Source organism: Anomaloglossus baeobatrachus, unplaced genomic scaffold (genome assembly GCF_048569485.1).
Source record: "Anomaloglossus baeobatrachus isolate aAnoBae1 unplaced genomic scaffold, aAnoBae1.hap1 Scaffold_3214, whole genome shotgun sequence".
Classification (NCBI taxonomy): domain Eukaryota; kingdom Metazoa; phylum Chordata; class Amphibia; order Anura; family Aromobatidae; genus Anomaloglossus; species Anomaloglossus baeobatrachus.
Window position 1 is genome coordinate 42,467 of NW_027442609.1, and position 16,471 is coordinate 58,937.

Consider the following 16,471-nt stretch of genomic DNA (forward strand, 5'->3'; position numbering starts at 1 on the left):
ATGCATTGGTTTTTGGGGTTTTCTTTGAGTAATGATGATCTCTTTAGTAGTCTGTTGGCGCCCTCTCCTGGAGGAATAGTTTGCTTGCTCTTGGACATTCTAAAAGAGAGGTCATGATAGACATTGAGCTTCTGAGCTCAATTGGGGACAGTCATGGGTGATGAATGTTTGCAACCTACTGCGAAGCCTCATACCGCAATATAAGGAACGTCAAATACTAAGAAAGGGCGGCCTATGAAAGAATTACTACTTTCAATAAGTACACTTAAACGGCTAATTGGGAATAGAAAAACTGTAAAAAGCCCTCTGAGAAAGCCCCCCTCTAACCTTTGATAGTAAGCTTTTCTGTAGTCTGCCTGTTGATGTATTTTCCGTTTGAACTGTGCACAACATGAAGAGACGGAACACTGGCGGCTTGTCACAATGCCCCCCGATGACATCACAATAGCGCTGCTGCCTAGAAAACAAGCTGCGCAGAAGAAGTTGTTCTTTGGGTGGGAGGGTGGGCTAGTGGAAGGAGGGGGCAATCTCTTTTTTTCCCGGGTGGTAGGGGGATGACAGGAGAAGGGAAGCGGGTGGTGAGAAAGGTACAGAGGGCAGGGTTTGGGGGCTGGGAAGGAAAGGGAAAAGATTAGGGTTTGGGGATGATGAAAGGGCTTTCTACGGGTAAGGATGGCAAAGGGTGGCAGTGACGGAAAGTCAGGCAACCTGTCCTGTCCGTCTTTTTGTATCGTGAATTGGAAAGACTGCAAGGGGGAGGGGAGTTGCTTGCGCCCTAAAGGAGGAGTTATTCAGATTCATTGCAGTGGGCGGCGGCTGCAAAACGCACCATTCTTCTTGTTTTGGCTCTGCAAAGCAGCCTTTTCAAGGGTTGGCTTGGGTGACAAAATGTCTTGTGTAGGCGTGGGTTTGTCTCCCTCTCGCTCTCTCTCCCTAAGATGTGTCCGGCATAGGCCAGGGTGCCACTCGAGGCCCAAACCAATTCTGGTTATCGCTTCTCGGCCTTTTGGCTAAGATCAAGTGTAGTATCTGTTCTTATCAGTTTAATATCTGATACGTCCCCTATCTGGGGACCATATATTAAATGGATTTTTAGAACAGGGAGATGGAAAAAGAGCTTGCTCGGTCCACTCCACGCATTGACCTGGTATTGCAGTACCTCCAGGAACGGTGCACCCCTTCTTAACCCAGTTTCCAAAAGCAGAACTCAATTCACCTGATTCATATTAGCCCGATTTAATGAATTGGAAGAAAGCATACGTCTTCATATGCACCTCAATTTGGCCCATTCACTTTTCACACTTCCTCCTTTTGTTTTTTATCTTTCACACTTTTGACTTTCTTTATTCATCCAAATAGCAAACTCATCACCACTCAACCTGACCAACTCGGCTATGTCCCCGTGCTGCAGTTCTCTGTCTTATCTAGATCATTTGCAATTGAATGGAATAGATCCCTTTTGGACAAAGTGGATTCACCTGCTGCTGCAGTGACCACAGGTGTGATAACATCTAGAATTGGCATCTGGTGCGATCTCTCCGCTTCCACTCCAAAGAAAGTTACCTGTTTATTCCTATCATGCATTGGTTTTTGGGGTTTTCTTTGAGTAATGATGATCTCTTTAGTAGTCTGTTGGCGCCCTCTCCTGGAGGAATAGTTTGCTTGCTCTTGGACATTCTAAAAGAGAGGTCATGATAGACATTGAGCTTCTGAGCTCAATTGGGGACAGTCATGGGTGATGAATGTTTGCAACCTACTGCGAAGCCTCATACCGCAATATAAGGAACGTCAAATACTAAGAAAGGGCGGCCTATGAAAGAATTACTACTTTCAATAAGTACACTTAAACGGCTAATTGGGAATAGAAAAACTGTAAAAAGCCCTCTGAGAAAGCCCCCCTCTAACCTTTGATAGTAAGCTTTTCTGTAGTCTGCCTGTTGATGTATTTTCCGTTTGAACTGTGCACAACATGAAGAGACGGAACACTGGCGGCTTGTCACAATGCCCCCCGATGACATCACAATAGCGCTGCTGCCTAGAAAACAAGCTGCGCAGAAGAAGTTGTTCTTTGGGTGGGAGGGTGGGCTAGTGGAAGGAGGGGGCAATCTCTTTTTTTCCCGGGTGGTAGGGGGATGACAGGAGAAGGGAAGCGGGTGGTGAGAAAGGTACAGAGGGCAGGGTTTGGGGGCTGGGAAGGAAAGGGAAAAGATTAGGGTTTGGGGATGATGAAAGGGCTTTCTACGGGTAAGGATGGCAAAGGGTGGCAGTGACGGAAAGTCAGGCAACCTGTCCTGTCCGTCTTTTTGTATCGTGAATTGGAAAGACTGCAAGGGGGAGGGGAGTTGCTTGCGCCCTAAAGGAGGAGTTATTCAGATTCATTGCAGTGGGCGGCGGCTGCAAAACGCACCATTCTTCTTGTTTTGGCTCTGCAAAGCAGCCTTTTCAAGGGTTGGCTTGGGTGACAAAATGTCTTGTGTAGGCGTGGGTTTGTCTCCCTCTCGCTCTCTCTCCCTAAGATGTGTCCGGCATAGGCCAGGGTGCCACTCGAGGCCCAAACCAATTCTGGTTATCGCTTCTCGGCCTTTTGGCTAAGATCAAGTGTAGTATCTGTTCTTATCAGTTTAATATCTGATACGTCCCCTATCTGGGGACCATATATTAAATGGATTTTTAGAACAGGGAGATGGAAAAAGAGCTTGCTCTGTCCACTCCACGCATTGACCTGGTATTGCAGTACCTCCAGGAACGGTGCACCCCTTCTTAACCCAGTTTCCAAAAGCAGAACTCAATTCACCTGATTCATATTAGCCCGATTTAATGAATTGGAAGAAAGCATACGTCTTCATATGCACCTCAATTTGGCCCATTCACTTTTCACACTTCCTCCTTTTGTTTTTTATCTTTCACACTTTTGACTTTCTTTATTCATCCAAATAGCAAACTCATCACCACTCAACCTGACCAACTCGGCTATGTCCCCGTGCTGCAGTTCTCTGTCTTATCTAGATCATTTGCAATTGAATGGAATAGATCCCTTTTGGACAAAGTGGATTCACCTGCTGCTGCAGTGACCACAGGTGTGATAACATCTAGAATTGGCATCTGGTGCGATCTCTCCGCTTCCACTCCAAAGAAAGTTACCTGTTTATTCCTATCATGCATTGGTTTTTGGGGTTTTCTTTGAGTAATGATGATCTCTTTAGTAGTCTGTTGGCGCCCTCTCCTGGAGGAATAGTTTGCTTGCTCTTGGACATTCTAAAAGAGAGGTCATGATAGACATTGAGCTTCTGAGCTCAATTGGGGACAGTCATGGGTGATGAATGTTTGCAACCTACTGCGAAGCCTCATACCGCAATATAAGGAACGTCAAATACTAAGAAAGGGCGGCCTATGAAAGAATTACTACTTTCAATAAGTACACTTAAACGGCTAATTGGGAATAGAAAAACTGTAAAAAGCCCTCTGAGAAAGCCCCCCTCTAACCTTTGATAGTAAGCTTTTCTGTAGTCTGCCTGTTGATGTATTTTCCGTTTGAACTGTGCACAACATGAAGAGACGGAACACTGGCGGCTTGTCACAATGCCCCCCGATGACATCACAATAGCGCTGCTGCCTAGAAAACAAGCTGCGCAGAAGAAGTTGTTCTTTGGGTGGGAGGGTGGGCTAGTGGAAGGAGGGGGCAATCTCTTTTTTTCCCGGGTGGTAGGGGGATGACAGGAGAAGGGAAGCGGGTGGTGAGAAAGGTACAGAGGGCAGGGTTTGGGGGCTGGGAAGGAAAGGGAAAAGATTAGGGTTTGGGGATGATGAAAGGGCTTTCTACGGGTAAGGATGGCAAAGGGTGGCAGTGACGGAAAGTCAGGCAACCTGTCCTGTCCGTCTTTTTGTATCGTGAATTGGAAAGACTGCAAGGGGGAGGGGAGTTGCTTGCGCCCTAAAGGAGGAGTTATTCAGATTCATTGCAGTGGGCGGCGGCTGCAAAACGCACCATTCTTCTTGTTTTGGCTCTGCAAAGCAGCCTTTTCAAGGGTTGGCTTGGGTGACAAAATGTCTTGTGTAGGCGTGGGTTTGTCTCCCTCTCGCTCTCTCTCCCTAAGATGTGTCCGGCATAGGCCAGGGTGCCACTCGAGGCCCAAACCAATTCTGGTTATCGCTTCTCGGCCTTTTGGCTAAGATCATGTGTAGTGTTGTTCGAAGAGGTGGTTTAAGCTCCAGGCCACCTTAGTACAATGATACACTGCACACTGGAAGGTTGCGCTTGCTAGTACTCTGGGTGGATAGTATATTCATCTAGAGGAAAACATGGCCCTACCAGGATCAAGGCTATTAGACTGAGTAAGGGTGGGGGGCTATAGTACAACGTGCCCCAGGACTGACGACCCTGGAGTGAGTCTGAGCTTGCTGGCTTGGGACCCCGGCAAGCCTTGGGCTCTGTAGCACACCGTACCTTGCCTTTTCATACTTTTTGAGCATATTACCCTATCCCGGCCTTCTGGCTAGGAAGGGAAATTTTTATAATCCCGGTCGGAGGTCTGGTCAGCTTTGGGCTGAGAAACTAACACCCGGTTGGAGGTCCGGGTCAGCTTCGGCTGAGAAACCAACACCCGGTTGGAGGTCTGGGTCAGCTTCGGCTGAGAAACCAACACCCGGTTGGAGGTCCGGTTAGCCTTGGGCTGAGAAACCAACACCGGTTGACGGTCCGGGCAGTTTCGGCTGTGAAACCAATAACTAGTAGCTCTCTACTCCACTTGGGTAAGATGCCTGGGTGGACGCTGGGAGCAACGACAAGGCTCAACCAGGCTTCGGCTTGGGGGAGCACCGAAGATCCCTGACCCTTGCTGTGGCCTTCTGGCTCGGAGGGACGGGGTTGATTTTTGGGGACCCTCTCCTCACGGTGGGGTCCACACGAATCCTAGCCTTTGCACTGTTTTTGGTGTGACTTCGGTCATGCATTTTTTGTGGTGCTTTGGAAAGCTTCATTAAATCAAAAATCTGTTCTTATCAGTTTAATATCTGATACGTCCCCTATCTGGGGACCATATATTAAATGGATTTTTAGAACAGGGAGATGGAAAAAGAGCTTGCTCTGTCCACTCCACGCATTGACCTGGTATTGCAGTACCTCCAGGAACGGTGCACCCCTTCTTAACCCAGTTTCCAAAAGCAGAACTCAATTCACCTGATTCATATTAGCCCGATTTAATGAATTGGAAGAAAGCATACGTCTTCATATGCACCTCAATTTGGCCCATTCACTTTTCACACTTCCTCCTTTTGTTTTTTATCTTTCACACTTTTGACTTTCTTTATTCATCCAAATAGCAAACTCATCACCACTCAACCTGACCAACTCGGCTATGTCCCCGTGCTGCAGTTCTCTGTCTTATCTAGATCATTTGCAATTGAATGGAATAGATCCCTTTTGGACAAAGTGGATTCACCTGCTGCTGCAGTGACCACAGGTGTGATAACATCTAGAATTGGCATCTGGTGCGATCTCTCCGCTTCCACTCCAAAGAAAGTTACCTGTTTATTCCTATCATGCATTGGTTTTTGGGGTTTTCTTTGAGTAATGATGATCTCTTTAGTAGTCTGTTGGCGCCCTCTCCTGGAGGAATAGTTTGCTTGCTCTTGGACATTCTAAAAGAGAGGTCATGATAGACATTGAGCTTCTGAGCTCAATTGGGGACAGTCATGGGTGATGAATGTTTGCAACCTACTGCGAAGCCTCATACCGCAATATAAGGAACGTCAAATACTAAGAAAGGGCGGCCTATGAAAGAATTACTACTTTCAATAAGTACACTTAAACGGCTAATTGGGAATAGAAAAACTGTAAAAAGCCCTCTGAGAAAGCCCCCCTCTAACCTTTGATAGTAAGCTTTTCTGTAGTCTGCCTGTTGATGTATTTTCCGTTTGAACTGTGCACAACATGAAGAGACGGAACACTGGCGGCTTGTCACAATGCCCCCCGATGACATCACAATAGCGCTGCTGCCTAGAAAACAAGCTGCGCAGAAGAAGTTGTTCTTTGGGTGGGAGGGTGGGCTAGTGGAAGGAGGGGGCAATCTCTTTTTTTCCCGGGTGGTAGGGGGATGACAGGAGAAGGGAAGCGGGTGGTGAGAAAGGTACAGAGGGCAGGGTTTGGGGGCTGGGAAGGAAAGGGAAAAGATTAGGGTTTGGGGATGATGAAAGGGCTTTCTACGGGTAAGGATGGCAAAGGGTGGCAGTGACGGAAAGTCAGGCAACCTGTCCTGTCCGTCTTTTTGTATCGTGAATTGGAAAGACTGCAAGGGGGAGGGGAGTTGCTTGCGCCCTAAAGGAGGAGTTATTCAGATTCATTGCAGTGGGCGGCGGCTGCAAAACGCACCATTCTTCTTGTTTTGGCTCTGCAAAGCAGCCTTTTCAAGGGTTGGCTTGGGTGACAAAATGTCTTGTGTAGGCGTGGGTTTGTCTCCCTCTCGCTCTCTCTCCCTAAGATGTGTCCGGCATAGGCCAGGGTGCCACTCGAGGCCCAAACCAATTCTGGTTATCGCTTCTCGGCCTTTTGGCTAAGATCAAGTGTAGTATCTGTTCTTATCAGTTTAATATCTGATACGTCCCCTATCTGGGGACCATATATTAAATGGATTTTTAGAACAGGGAGATGGAAAAAGAGCTTGCTCTGTCCACTCCACGCATTGACCTGGTATTGCAGTACCTCCAGGAACGGTGCACCCCTTCTTAACCCAGTTTCCAAAAGCAGAACTCAATTCACCTGATTCATATTAGCCCGATTTAATGAATTGGAAGAAAGCATACGTCTTCATATGCACCTCAATTTGGCCCATTCACTTTTCACACTTCCTCCTTTTGTTTTTTATCTTTCACACTTTTGACTTTCTTTATTCATCCAAATAGCAAACTCATCACCACTCAACCTGACCAACTCGGCTATGTCCCCGTGCTGCAGTTCTCTGTCTTATCTAGATCATTTGCAATTGAATGGAATAGATCCCTTTTGGACAAAGTGGATTCACCTGCTGCTGCAGTGACCACAGGTGTGATAACATCTAGAATTGGCATCTGGTGCGATCTCTCCGCTTCCACTCCAAAGAAAGTTACCTGTTTATTCCTATCATGCATTGGTTTTTGGGGTTTTCTTTGAGTAATGATGATCTCTTTAGTAGTCTGTTGGCGCCCTCTCCTGGAGGAATAGTTTGCTTGCTCTTGGACATTCTAAAAGAGAGGTCATGATAGACATTGAGCTTCTGAGCTCAATTGGGGACAGTCATGGGTGATGAATGTTTGCAACCTACTGCGAAGCCTCATACCGCAATATAAGGAACGTCAAATACTAAGAAAGGGCGGCCTATGAAAGAATTACTACTTTCAATAAGTACACTTAAACGGCTAATTGGGAATAGAAAAACTGTAAAAAGCCCTCTGAGAAAGCCCCCCTCTAACCTTTGATAGTAAGCTTTTCTGTAGTCTGCCTGTTGATGTATTTTCCGTTTGAACTGTGCACAACATGAAGAGACGGAACACTGGCGGCTTGTCACAATGCCCCCCGATGACATCACAATAGCGCTGCTGCCTAGAAAACAAGCTGCGCAGAAGAAGTTGTTCTTTGGGTGGGAGGGTGGGCTAGTGGAAGGAGGGGGCAATCTCTTTTTTTCCCGGGTGGTAGGGGGATGACAGGAGAAGGGAAGCGGGTGGTGAGAAAGGTACAGAGGGCAGGGTTTGGGGGCTGGGAAGGAAAGGGAAAAGATTAGGGTTTGGGGATGATGAAAGGGCTTTCTACGGGTAAGGATGGCAAAGGGTGGCAGTGACGGAAAGTCAGGCAACCTGTCCTGTCCGTCTTTTTGTATCGTGAATTGGAAAGACTGCAAGGGGGAGGGGAGTTGCTTGCGCCCTAAAGGAGGAGTTATTCAGATTCATTGCAGTGGGCGGCGGCTGCAAAACGCACCATTCTTCTTGTTTTGGCTCTGCAAAGCAGCCTTTTCAAGGGTTGGCTTGGGTGACAAAATGTCTTGTGTAGGCGTGGGTTTGTCTCCCTCTCGCTCTCTCTCCCTAAGATGTGTCCGGCATAGGCCAGGGTGCCACTCGAGGCCCAAACCAATTCTGGTTATCGCTTCTCGGCCTTTTGGCTAAGATCAAGTGTAGTATCTGTTCTTATCAGTTTAATATCTGATACGTCCCCTATCTGGGGACCATATATTAAATGGATTTTTAGAACAGGGAGATGGAAAAAGAGCTTGCTCTGTCCACTCCACGCATTGACCTGGTATTGCAGTACCTCCAGGAACGGTGCACCCCTTCTTAACCCAGTTTCCAAAAGCAGAACTCAATTCACCTGATTCATATTAGCCCGATTTAATGAATTGGAAGAAAGCATACGTCTTCATATGCACCTCAATTTGGCCCATTCACTTTTCACACTTCCTCCTTTTGTTTTTTATCTTTCACACTTTTGACTTTCTTTATTCATCCAAATAGCAAACTCATCACCACTCAACCTGACCAACTCGGCTATGTCCCCGTGCTGCAGTTCTCTGTCTTATCTAGATCATTTGCAATTGAATGGAATAGATCCCTTTTGGACAAAGTGGATTCACCTGCTGCTGCAGTGACCACAGGTGTGATAACATCTAGAATTGGCATCTGGTGCGATCTCTCCGCTTCCACTCCAAAGAAAGTTACCTGTTTATTCCTATCATGCATTGGTTTTTGGGGTTTTCTTTGAGTAATGATGATCTCTTTAGTAGTCTGTTGGCGCCCTCTCCTGGAGGAATAGTTTGCTTGCTCTTGGACATTCTAAAAGAGAGGTCATGATAGACATTGAGCTTCTGAGCTCAATTGGGGACAGTCATGGGTGATGAATGTTTGCAACCTACTGCGAAGCCTCATACCGCAATATAAGGAACGTCAAATACTAAGAAAGGGCGGCCTATGAAAGAATTACTACTTTCAATAAGTACACTTAAACGGCTAATTGGGAATAGAAAAACTGTAAAAAGCCCTCTGAGAAAGCCCCCCTCTAACCTTTGATAGTAAGCTTTTCTGTAGTCTGCCTGTTGATGTATTTTCCGTTTGAACTGTGCACAACATGAAGAGACGGAACACTGGCGGCTTGTCACAATGCCCCCCGATGACATCACAATAGCGCTGCTGCCTAGAAAACAAGCTGCGCAGAAGAAGTTGTTCTTTGGGTGGGAGGGTGGGCTAGTGGAAGGAGGGGGCAATCTCTTTTTTTCCCGGGTGGTAGGGGGATGACAGGAGAAGGGAAGCGGGTGGTGAGAAAGGTACAGAGGGCAGGGTTTGGGGGCTGGGAAGGAAAGGGAAAAGATTAGGGTTTGGGGATGATGAAAGGGCTTTCTACGGGTAAGGATGGCAAAGGGTGGCAGTGACGGAAAGTCAGGCAACCTGTCCTGTCCGTCTTTTTGTATCGTGAATTGGAAAGACTGCAAGGGGGAGGGGAGTTGCTTGGGCCCTAAAGGAGGAGTTATTCAGATTCATTGCAGTGGGCGGCGGCTGCAAAACGCACCATTCTTCTTGTTTTGGCTCTGCAAAGCAGCCTTTTCAAGGGTTGGCTTGGGTGACAAAATGTCTTGTGTAGGCGTGGGTTTGTCTCCCTCTCGCTCTCTCTCCCTAAGATGTGTCCGGCATAGGCCAGGGTGCCACTCGAGGCCCAAACCAATTCTGGTTATCGCTTCTCGGCCTTTTGGCTAAGATCAAGTGTAGTATCTGTTCTTATCAGTTTAATATCTGATACGTCCCCTATCTGGGGACCATATATTAAATGGATTTTTAGAACAGGGAGATGGAAAAAGAGCTTGCTCTGTCCACTCCACGCATTGACCTGGTATTGCAGTACCTCCAGGAACGGTGCACCCCTTCTTAACCCAGTTTCCAAAAGCAGAACTCAATTCACCTGATTCATATTAGCCCGATTTAATGAATTGGAAGAAAGCATACGTCTTCATATGCACCTCAATTTGGCCCATTCACTTTTCACACTTCCTCCTTTTGTTTTTTATCTTTCACACTTTTGACTTTCTTTATTCATCCAAATAGCAAACTCATCACCACTCAACCTGACCAACTCGGCTATGTCCCCGTGCTGCAGTTCTCTGTCTTATCTAGATCATTTGCAATTGAATGGAATAGATCCCTTTTGGACAAAGTGGATTCACCTGCTGCTGCAGTGACCACAGGTGTGATAACATCTAGAATTGGCATCTGGTGCGATCTCTCCGCTTCCACTCCAAAGAAAGTTACCTGTTTATTCCTATCATGCATTGGTTTTTGGGGTTTTCTTTGAGTAATGATGATCTCTTTAGTAGTCTGTTGGCGCCCTCTCCTGGAGGAATAGTTTGCTTGCTCTTGGACATTCTAAAAGAGAGGTCATGATAGACATTGAGCTTCTGAGCTCAATTGGGGACAGTCATGGGTGATGAATGTTTGCAACCTACTGCGAAGCCTCATACCGCAATATAAGGAACGTCAAATACTAAGAAAGGGCGGCCTATGAAAGAATTACTACTTTCAATAAGTACACTTAAACGGCTAATTGGGAATAGAAAAACTGTAAAAAGCCCTCTGAGAAAGCCCCCCTCTAACCTTTGATAGTAAGCTTTTCTGTAGTCTGCCTGTTGATGTATTTTCCGTTTGAACTGTGCACAACATGAAGAGACGGAACACTGGCGGCTTGTCACAATGCCCCCCGATGACATCACAATAGCGCTGCTGCCTAGAAAACAAGCTGCGCAGAAGAAGTTGTTCTTTGGGTGGGAGGGTGGGCTAGTGGAAGGAGGGGGCAATCTCTTTTTTTCCCGGGTGGTAGGGGGATGACAGGAGAAGGGAAGCGGGTGGTGAGAAAGGTACAGAGGGCAGGGTTTGGGGGCTGGGAAGGAAAGGGAAAAGATTAGGGTTTGGGGATGATGAAAGGGCTTTCTACGGGTAAGGATGGCAAAGGGTGGCAGTGACGGAAAGTCAGGCAACCTGTCCTGTCCGTCTTTTTGTATCGTGAATTGGAAAGACTGCAAGGGGGAGGGGAGTTGCTTGCGCCCTAAAGGAGGAGTTATTCAGATTCATTGCAGTGGGCGGCGGCTGCAAAACGCACCATTCTTCTTGTTTTGGCTCTGCAAAGCAGCCTTTTCAAGGGTTGGCTTGGGTGACAAAATGTCTTGTGTAGGCGTGGGTTTGTCTCCCTCTCGCTCTCTCTCCCTAAGATGTGTCCGGCATAGGCCAGGGTGCCACTCGAGGCCCAAACCAATTCTGGTTATCGCTTCTCGGCCTTTTGGCTAAGATCAAGTGTAGTATCTGTTCTTATCAGTTTAATATCTGATACGTCCCCTATCTGGGGACCATATATTAAATGGATTTTTAGAACAGGGAGATGGAAAAAGAGCTTGCTCTGTCCACTCCACGCATTGACCTGGTATTGCAGTACCTCCAGGAACGGTGCACCCCTTCTTAACCCAGTTTCCAAAAGCAGAACTCAATTCACCTGATTCATATTAGCCCGATTTAATGAATTGGAAGAAAGCATACGTCTTCATATGCACCTCAATTTGGCCCATTCACTTTTCACACTTCCTCCTTTTGTTTTTTATCTTTCACACTTTTGACTTTCTTTATTCATCCAAATAGCAAACTCATCACCACTCAACCTGACCAACTCGGCTATGTCCCCGTGCTGCAGTTCTCTGTCTTATCTAGATCATTTGCAATTGAATGGAATAGATCCCTTTTGGACAAAGTGGATTCACCTGCTGCTGCAGTGACCACAGGTGTGATAACATCTAGAATTGGCATCTGGTGCGATCTCTCCGCTTCCACTCCAAAGAAAGTTACCTGTTTATTCCTATCATGCATTGGTTTTTGGGGTTTTCTTTGAGTAATGATGATCTCTTTAGTAGTCTGTTGGCGCCCTCTCCTGGAGGAATAGTTTGCTTGCTCTTGGACATTCTAAAAGAGAGGTCATGATAGACATTGAGCTTCTGAGCTCAATTGGGGACAGTCATGGGTGATGAATGTTTGCAACCTACTGCGAAGCCTCATACCGCAATATAAGGAACGTCAAATACTAAGAAAGGGCGGCCTATGAAAGAATTACTACTTTCAATAAGTACACTTAAACGGCTAATTGGGAATAGAAAAACTGTAAAAAGCCCTCTGAGAAAGCCCCCCTCTAACCTTTGATAGTAAGCTTTTCTGTAGTCTGCCTGTTGATGTATTTTCCGTTTGAACTGTGCACAACATGAAGAGACGGAACACTGGCGGCTTGTCACAATGCCCCCCGATGACATCACAATAGCGCTGCTGCCTAGAAAACAAGCTGCGCAGAAGAAGTTGTTCTTTGGGTGGGAGGGTGGGCTAGTGGAAGGAGGGGGCAATCTCTTTTTTTCCCGGGTGGTAGGGGGATGACAGGAGAAGGGAAGCGGGTGGTGAGAAAGGTACAGAGGGCAGGGTTTGGGGGCTGGGAAGGAAAGGGAAAAGATTAGGGTTTGGGGATGATGAAAGGGCTTTCTACGGGTAAGGATGGCAAAGGGTGGCAGTGACGGAAAGTCAGGCAACCTGTCCTGTCCGTCTTTTTGTATCGTGAATTGGAAAGACTGCAAGGGGGAGGGGAGTTGCTTGCGCCCTAAAGGAGGAGTTATTCAGATTCATTGCAGTGGGCGGCGGCTGCAAAACGCACCATTCTTCTTGTTTTGGCTCTGCAAAGCAGCCTTTTCAAGGGTTGGCTTGGGTGACAAAATGTCTTGTGTAGGCGTGGGTTTGTCTCCCTCTCGCTCTCTCTCCCTAAGATGTGTCCGGCATAGGCCAGGGTGCCACTCGAGGCCCAAACCAATTCTGGTTATCGCTTCTCGGCCTTTTGGCTAAGATCAAGTGTAGTATCTGTTCTTATCAGTTTAATATCTGATACGTCCCCTATCTGGGGACCATATATTAAATGGATTTTTAGAACAGGGAGATGGAAAAAGAGCTTGCTCTGTCCACTCCACGCATTGACCTGGTATTGCAGTACCTCCAGGAACGGTGCACCCCTTCTTAACCCAGTTTCCAAAAGCAGAACTCAATTCACCTGATTCATATTAGCCCGATTTAATGAATTGGAAGAAAGCATACGTCTTCATATGCACCTCAATTTGGCCCATTCACTTTTCACACTTCCTCCTTTTGTTTTTTATCTTTCACACTTTTGACTTTCTTTATTCATCCAAATAGCAAACTCATCACCACTCAACCTGACCAACTCGGCTATGTCCCCGTGCTGCAGTTCTCTGTCTTATCTAGATCATTTGCAATTGAATGGAATAGATCCCTTTTGGACAAAGTGGATTCACCTGCTGCTGCAGTGACCACAGGTGTGATAACATCTAGAATTGGCATCTGGTGCGATCTCTCCGCTTCCACTCCAAAGAAAGTTACCTGTTTATTCCTATCATGCATTGGTTTTTGGGGTTTTCTTTGAGTAATGATGATCTCTTTAGTAGTCTGTTGGCGCCCTCTCCTGGAGGAATAGTTTGCTTGCTCTTGGACATTCTAAAAGAGAGGTCATGATAGACATTGAGCTTCTGAGCTCAATTGGGGACAGTCATGGGTGATGAATGTTTGCAACCTACTGCGAAGCCTCATACCGCAATATAAGGAACGTCAAATACTAAGAAAGGGCGGCCTATGAAAGAATTACTACTTTCAATAAGTACACTTAAACGGCTAATTGGGAATAGAAAAACTGTAAAAAGCCCTCTGAGAAAGCCCCCCTCTAACCTTTGATAGTAAGCTTTTCTGTAGTCTGCCTGTTGATGTATTTTCCGTTTGAACTGTGCACAACATGAAGAGACGGAACACTGGCGGCTTGTCACAATGCCCCCCGATGACATCACAATAGCGCTGCTGCCTAGAAAACAAGCTGCGCAGAAGAAGTTGTTCTTTGGGTGGGAGGGTGGGCTAGTGGAAGGAGGGGGCAATCTCTTTTTTTCCCGGGTGGTAGGGGGATGACAGGAGAAGGGAAGCGGGTGGTGAGAAAGGTACAGAGGGCAGGGTTTGGGGGCTGGGAAGGAAAGGGAAAAGATTAGGGTTTGGGGATGATGAAAGGGCTTTCTACGGGTAAGGATGGCAAAGGGTGGCAGTGACGGAAAGTCAGGCAACCTGTCCTGTCCGTCTTTTTGTATCGTGAATTGGAAAGACTGCAAGGGGGAGGGGAGTTGCTTGCGCCCTAAAGGAGGAGTTATTCAGATTCATTGCAGTGGGCGGCGGCTGCAAAACGCACCATTCTTCTTGTTTTGGCTCTGCAAAGCAGCCTTTTCAAGGGTTGGCTTGGGTGACAAAATGTCTTGTGTAGGCGTGGGTTTGTCTCCCTCTCGCTCTCTCTCCCTAAGATGTGTCCGGCATAGGCCAGGGTGCCACTCGAGGCCCAAACCAATTCTGGTTATCGCTTCTCGGCCTTTTGGCTAAGATCAAGTGTAGTATCTGTTCTTATCAGTTTAATATCTGATACGTCCCCTATCTGGGGACCATATATTAAATGGATTTTTAGAACAGGGAGATGGAAAAAGAGCTTGCTCTGTCCACTCCACGCATTGACCTGGTATTGCAGTACCTCCAGGAACGGTGCACCCCTTCTTAACCCAGTTTCCAAAAGCAGAACTCAATTCACCTGATTCATATTAGCCCGATTTAATGAATTGGAAGAAAGCATACGTCTTCATATGCACCTCAATTTGGCCCATTCACTTTTCACACTTCCTCCTTTTGTTTTTTATCTTTCACACTTTTGACTTTCTTTATTCATCCAAATAGCAAACTCATCACCACTCAACCTGACCAACTCGGCTATGTCCCCGTGCTGCAGTTCTCTGTCTTATCTAGATCATTTGCAATTGAATGGAATAGATCCCTTTTGGACAAAGTGGATTCACCTGCTGCTGCAGTGACCACAGGTGTGATAACATCTAGAATTGGCATCTGGTGCGATCTCTCCGCTTCCACTCCAAAGAAAGTTACCTGTTTATTCCTATCATGCATTGGTTTTTGGGGTTTTCTTTGAGTAATGATGATCTCTTTAGTAGTCTGTTGGCGCCCTCTCCTGGAGGAATAGTTTGCTTGCTCTTGGACATTCTAAAAGAGAGGTCATGATAGACATTGAGCTTCTGAGCTCAATTGGGGACAGTCATGGGTGATGAATGTTTGCAACCTACTGCGAAGCCTCATACCGCAATATAAGGAACGTCAAATACTAAGAAAGGGCGGCCTATGAAAGAATTACTACTTTCAATAAGTACACTTAAACGGCTAATTGGGAATAGAAAAACTGTAAAAAGCCCTCTGAGAAAGCCCCCCTCTAACCTTTGATAGTAAGCTTTTCTGTAGTCTGCCTGTTGATGTATTTTCCGTTTGAACTGTGCACAACATGAAGAGACGGAACACTGGCGGCTTGTCACAATGCCCCCCGATGACATCACAATAGCGCTGCTGCCTAGAAAACAAGCTGCGCAGAAGAAGTTGTTCTTTGGGTGGGAGGGTGGGCTAGTGGAAGGAGGGGGCAATCTCTTTTTTTCCCGGGTGGTAGGGGGATGACAGGAGAAGGGAAGCGGGTGGTGAGAAAGGTACAGAGGGCAGGGTTTGGGGGCTGGGAAGGAAAGGGAAAAGATTAGGGTTTGGGGATGATGAAAGGGCTTTCTACGGGTAAGGATGGCAAAGGGTGGCAGTGACGGAAAGTCAGGCAACCTGTCCTGTCCGTCTTTTTGTATCGTGAATTGGAAAGACTGCAAGGGGGAGGGGAGTTGCTTGCGCCCTAAAGGAGGAGTTATTCAGATTCATTGCAGTGGGCGGCGGCTGCAAAACGCACCATTCTTCTTGTTTTGGCTCTGCAAAGCAGCCTTTTCAAGGGTTGGCTTGGGTGACAAAATGTCTTGTGTAGGCGTGGGTTTGTCTCCCTCTCGCTCTCTCTCCCTAAGATGTGTCCGGCATAGGCCAGGGTGCCACTCGAGGCCCAAACCAATTCTGGTTATCGCTTCTCGGCCTTTTGGCTAAGATCAAGTGTAGTATCTGTTCTTATCAGTTTAATATCTGATACGTCCCCTATCTGGGGACCATATATTAAATGGATTTTTAGAACAGGGAGATGGAAAAAGAGCTTGCTCTGTCCACTCCACGCATTGACCTGGTATTGCAGTACCTCCAGGAACGGTGCACCCCTTCTTAACCCAGTTTCCAAAAGCAGAACTCAATTCACCTGATTCATATTAGCCCGATTTAATGAATTGGAAGAAAGCATACGTCTTCATATGCACCTCAATTTGGCCCATTCACTTTTCACACTTCCTCCTTTTGTTTTTTATCTTTCACACTTTTGACTTTCTTTATTCATCCAAATAGCAAACTCATCACCACTCAACCTGACCAACTCGGCTATGTCCCCGTGCTGCAGTTCTCTGTCTTATCTAGATCATTTGCAATTGAATGGAATAGATCCCTTTTGGAC

The 16,471-nt window shown here is 46.7% G+C and overlaps 10 non-coding genes across 10 annotated transcripts; all 10 read left to right on the plus strand.

Moving 5' to 3' along the window:
* Positions 1 to 990: 990 nt before the first annotated feature.
* On the plus strand, positions 991 to 1,181 carry LOC142269523 (U2 spliceosomal RNA). The gene has a single exon (XR_012734967.1). It is a non-coding gene; the product is annotated as a U2 spliceosomal RNA (small nuclear RNA).
* A 1,387-nt stretch (positions 1,182 to 2,568) lies between these two features.
* On the plus strand, positions 2,569 to 2,759 carry LOC142269554 (U2 spliceosomal RNA). The gene has a single exon (XR_012734995.1). It is a non-coding gene; the product is annotated as a U2 spliceosomal RNA (small nuclear RNA).
* A 2,189-nt stretch (positions 2,760 to 4,948) lies between these two features.
* Positions 4,949 to 5,141, plus strand: LOC142269525 (U2 spliceosomal RNA). Its single transcript, XR_012734969.1, has one exon. It is a non-coding gene; the product is annotated as a U2 spliceosomal RNA (small nuclear RNA).
* Positions 5,142 to 6,528: 1,387 nt separating this feature from the next.
* Positions 6,529 to 6,719, plus strand: LOC142269555 (U2 spliceosomal RNA). Its single transcript, XR_012734996.1, has one exon. It is a non-coding gene; the product is annotated as a U2 spliceosomal RNA (small nuclear RNA).
* Positions 6,720 to 8,106: 1,387 nt separating this feature from the next.
* LOC142269556 (U2 spliceosomal RNA) lies at positions 8,107 to 8,297 on the plus strand. The gene has a single exon (XR_012734997.1). It is a non-coding gene; the product is annotated as a U2 spliceosomal RNA (small nuclear RNA).
* A 1,387-nt stretch (positions 8,298 to 9,684) lies between these two features.
* On the plus strand, positions 9,685 to 9,875 carry LOC142269557 (U2 spliceosomal RNA). Its single transcript, XR_012734998.1, has one exon. It is a non-coding gene; the product is annotated as a U2 spliceosomal RNA (small nuclear RNA).
* A 1,387-nt stretch (positions 9,876 to 11,262) lies between these two features.
* Positions 11,263 to 11,453, plus strand: LOC142269558 (U2 spliceosomal RNA). The gene has a single exon (XR_012734999.1). It is a non-coding gene; the product is annotated as a U2 spliceosomal RNA (small nuclear RNA).
* Positions 11,454 to 12,840: 1,387 nt separating this feature from the next.
* On the plus strand, positions 12,841 to 13,031 carry LOC142269559 (U2 spliceosomal RNA). The gene has a single exon (XR_012735000.1). It is a non-coding gene; the product is annotated as a U2 spliceosomal RNA (small nuclear RNA).
* Positions 13,032 to 14,418: 1,387 nt separating this feature from the next.
* Positions 14,419 to 14,609, plus strand: LOC142269560 (U2 spliceosomal RNA). Its single transcript, XR_012735001.1, has one exon. It is a non-coding gene; the product is annotated as a U2 spliceosomal RNA (small nuclear RNA).
* A 1,387-nt stretch (positions 14,610 to 15,996) lies between these two features.
* LOC142269561 (U2 spliceosomal RNA) lies at positions 15,997 to 16,187 on the plus strand. Its single transcript, XR_012735002.1, has one exon. It is a non-coding gene; the product is annotated as a U2 spliceosomal RNA (small nuclear RNA).
* The last annotated feature ends 284 nt before the right edge of the window (positions 16,188 to 16,471 follow it).